At 32.0% G+C, this 4,505-nt stretch overlaps 1 long non-coding RNA gene across 1 annotated transcript; it reads right to left on the bottom strand.

The window, feature by feature from the left end:
• Nucleotides 1-383: 383 nt before the first annotated feature.
• On the bottom strand, nucleotides 384-3,352 carry LOC134245020 (uncharacterized). Its single transcript, XR_009987346.1, has 3 exons — nucleotides 3,236-3,352; nucleotides 2,768-3,107; nucleotides 384-1,605 (listed from the first exon to the last, which is right to left on the bottom strand). It is a non-coding gene; the product is annotated as an uncharacterized LOC134245020 (long non-coding RNA).
• Nucleotides 3,353-4,505: the final 1,153 nt, after the last annotated feature.

Genomic DNA, 4,505 nt, shown 5'->3' with positions numbered 1-4,505 from the left:
TAAAGACAAGCAAATACAAGAACACTGTCAACAGCTAGTTTTAAGAATATAATGTATGTTTAAAAGCTGAGCAAATGTAATCAGCATTTAAGCTTCTATATGGATATAACAATTACTTGTAGCCTAGTACTCAGTATATAAAGTATACACTGTATTTGTACTGAAAACAGTTCTACAAAACTATTGGTTACATAAAAACACATGGCATAAAACTAAAAATCGTAAACATCCAAATCAAATGGATTTCTTGATTTTTATGATTATTTAATACAAAATAGAATAATGAAAAAAAAATATACACATTAATGAACATTTAAAAAATATATATATATATTTTGTTCTTCAAAGATCGGCAGAAATGTATGAATAAGCATTCACACCTTGAACCTGGGTTTTATTTTTCAAATTTTATTTTTCAATTTCAAATAAACCGTACACATGGTTCTGCTGGTATTTGAAAATGCAGTATTTACATATATAGTCAATTCAAGATATTCCATTAAAATACAAAACAAGTAGCCTATGGCCATAATAATCACCTGAATATAACATAACAATGCAGAGGATTCATAGAGGTATAAAATAAAACGAAAATATTGTGAGAGATGAAGCAGGAAAACGTACTATGTTGCCAAAAGCAAGAAAAAAGATGAGGGGATCGCATTATAATTAGTACTCCATAACAAAACTTTAAAAAAAATCTTTATTTGCACCGATTTGTCACTTTCACCATGTAAACCAAAAAAGTTTGCTTGACGACTATTGAGAACCTTTATACGTGAATAGCAAAAAGAATTTCTTTCAGTAGAATGCAAATTAATAAAGCACCAGCACCCGGACCCTTTACTAAGTAGTCCAAAATTTAAAATAATCTGGTAAATATACCCATACTTATTTCATATTTGCACACTGTATCCCCAAAGAGAAAGGAGAAAAATTTCAGAATGCGCGCATTTTACTTTACATTAATCACAACCATATCCTTACACCAGAATCCCTGACATGAAATTCACAATTTTGGGATGAGGCAACGTTTGTTTACCTAATATCCTAAAGCAAAGAAGATTTTCAAAGACATAGATAAATGCAATTTCGCTTTATATTCAAAATAATTCCCCCTCTCCAACAAGAACCCCAGGGACCAATTTTGAAAAAGGCACCTTTGCTGATTATAACCATGCAGCTAGCTTAGCTTTCAAATATTCTGGCAGACAGGAAAGGATTTATTTTCAAAAACTTACGCATTTCACCCAGGAGCTTTTTTCACCGAGTCATTATTTTGAAAAAGTTTGGCAGAAGACTCAATTAAGCCTTTTTGCAATCATAACAAGAGTTAATTAGCTTAATATCGAGAAGTAAACGGGAAATTTTAGAGATTGCATTATTTTAATGGCCTTAACATCCTCAGGCAAGGAAGGGATGGGGACAGTTAACGTGCAATTCTTACTTTTGTTCCCCTTTTAGGCTTTACTTAAAGATTATATATGTCAAAGTAAGACGAAGATGGTTCAGTACTTCTCATGAGGAATCTGAAAATACTTCAATGTTACCGGACGAAACAGATGCTAGTAACAATGTGACACATTGATAAATAACTAAGGTGACCTAAAATTGAAAGAGGAAAAATTGAAAGAAAACTAGAAAACTGACCAGTCAGCAAGGGCCCCGCCATGGGGTAGAATAAAAAGGGTGCAGCTTACAGAATGATTAATAAATGTAAAAAAATTGAAAAAGCAACAGCAACTGTATTCTATATAATTGAATAACATAAAAAGAATAACAAAAACCTGAAAATAATATTCTTGTATTTTTATTAGAAGTAAAGAACAACTTAACATTGAATTTATATTTAAACAATTATGAATCTTGTGTTATATAAAATGCCAGCCTTTTCAATGAATGCAAATATCATGAAAGATGCTTGATAACTTCAAACAAAAAGTTGCAGAATTTTCATTAATCTTAAAGTAAGATTCAAGAGAAGCCTACTAAATTTTCTGCAGCAGGCTAGATAATTAATCCCATGGGATTAATTCACATCATTTTCTTCTAAAGTTACAATAAGAACTTTTTCAGTATTAATGATAGAAAAGGGTTTTTATACAACTTTAAAAATTAAAAACATTTTAGCTTTATATTCAAAAAAAAAGGAAAAAGTGAAAAAAAAGTACCCTGGTAAATCAAAAAATTTTCTTTAATCTATTTCTTTTTTTTAGGATTCAATGAAATCATAACTATCAAACAAAAATAAATAATAAAAATTTATATTTAAATCCACATTTCAGAGTGTTCATAGCATTCCAAATTGATTCAACTTCAAAACAAACTTCATTTGCAGACAGAGGTGGTAATTAATCTCAATGTGACAGATAAAGATTTCTGGATTTTGGTGAGGAAAGCTAATTAATCTCATTGCAATCACAAAAGATTCAGTTTACTGAATGGGAAATTTAAAAGTTATCTCTCTTTAAAGCATTCATATAATTTTAATGGCCTTAACACCCCAGCTCTAAACCAAGGGACATAGGAACCAAACTTAGCATCAAAATTCTGTATTTTTGCCTACTTACCCCAAATTTGATCTTAAAGATTCTTATGTAGTGTCAACCACCCCAGCTCCAAACTAGAAGACATAGAGAATCAAACTAAGCATCAAAATTGTATTTCTGCCTATTAAACTACCATACCAAATTTAAACTTGATTGGGCAACCATAAAAAAAGTTATTAGAAAAAAACAGAAAATTTGTGATAAATAACTAAGGTGACCTAAAATTGAAAGAGGAAAAATTGAAAGAAAATAACTATGACATAAAGTGATACATAAAGTGATATTCAAATTCTCCAAATTATATGCATTAAAACTTGGTGTCAGTCACTTCCACTTCCTTTTCATATACTGCTTTCTCTGCTTGTATGTACTTTTTCTCGTCTTTTCTACAGAAAGGTTGAAAATTTGCACAGAATGGTAAAAACTGTGTAATCTGCAGTCTGTTAAGATATTTTTGGACAAAAGGTAGGTCATAAATCGAGATATTGTCCGTTTCCCTGTTTTTCCAAGTTTCGTCTATTTCTCGCCATTTTCTGATTCCACGTTCCTCCAAAGTGCCTGTGTTTAAAAGTTTTTTGTTGTTGAGTTATTTACTCAAATAGAAATAATTTTTAAATTCAGTTGAATTGAGGGGTGTTTCTCGGCACAATTTTAATGAAGAAAATATATGAAACGAAAATCCTTACCTGGAACCGTATTGTCTAGGATAAAACCTGTAAGTCCACCAATGAACATACTTGTACCAAGTAACACACTCAACAGCTGATCCCCTATATCACTACCTAAGTAACAAGAGATGTTTGTAAAACACTTATGCCCGCCTCCCCCCAAATTGGATTTTTTTTCTAAGTCCAAAAGGGCATAACTCTGTCTAAAATGGTGCAATCCTACCCAAAACAAAACTTGACCTAGATATTCAGCTGAAAAATCTGTATACTAAATTTCATTTCAATATGTGCAACCTCTGAAAAGAAAATGAACGGAAACGGCATATAAGTGGAATTTTTCCAAGTCCAAGGGGCATAACTCTGACAAAAAGGATGCGATCGTACCCAAAACAAAACTTGATGTAGGAATTCAGCTGAAAAACCTGTATGCTAAATTTCATTTCAATATGTGCAACCTCTGAAAAGAAAATAAACGGAAAATGCAAATAAGTGGACTTTTTCTTAGTCCAAGGGGCATAACTCTAAGAAAAAGGGTGCGATCATACCCAAAACAGAACTTGACCTAGATATTCAGCTGAAAAATCTGTATGCTAAATTTCATTTCAATATGTGCAACCTCTGAAAAGAAAATGAACGGAAACTGCAAATAAGTGGAATTTGTTAAGTCCAAGGGGCATAACTCTGTCAAAAATGGTGCGATCATATTCAAAACAGAACTTGACCTAGATATTCACCTGATAAACCTGTATACCAAATTTCATTTCAGTATGTGCAACGGTTGTGAAGAAAATGAACGGAAACTAAATGGACCGACAGACCGACATACAGCAGCAAAGCAATATGCCCTCCCTTCTTCGAATGGGGGCATAAAAATTGTCCTTACAATAACTATTATCATGTGCCCTAACATGGTTATAATGGTCAACAATGGCCATTGTACGAGGGCCGTTCAAAAATTACGCGGACTTGCTGCAAAGACAAAATATTTGACGACATAATCGGGCAAAATGTTGCACATAATATAAAAGAATCTTTACTTATATGGTCTACAAAGTTTCATATCACAATATTGTAAATTGGTATCAATTTTGAGTGATTTTTCAGGACATATCATTAAGTCATGGAGCAGCAAAATCTTCGACGTCACAGACATTATAAAAAAATATGTGACTGAGCTTTCATTTTCTCGACATTTTACCAGGAGTACCTGTACAGTTTGAGTTATCTTATCTACTCAACATCCAAACACCATTTCTTGTGAAGCTTTAAATCTATTAGACAAGTAAAG

Source organism: Saccostrea cucullata, unplaced genomic scaffold, assembly GCF_032062105.1.
Source record: "Saccostrea cucullata isolate Sc308-1 unplaced genomic scaffold, CSIRO_AGI_Scuc_v1 ctg4979, whole genome shotgun sequence".
Lineage (NCBI taxonomy): Eukaryota > Metazoa > Mollusca > Bivalvia > Ostreida > Ostreidae > Saccostrea > Saccostrea cuccullata.
The sequence above is the reverse complement of the archived record's forward strand: the minus strand, read 5'-3'. Positions and strand labels throughout refer to the sequence as shown.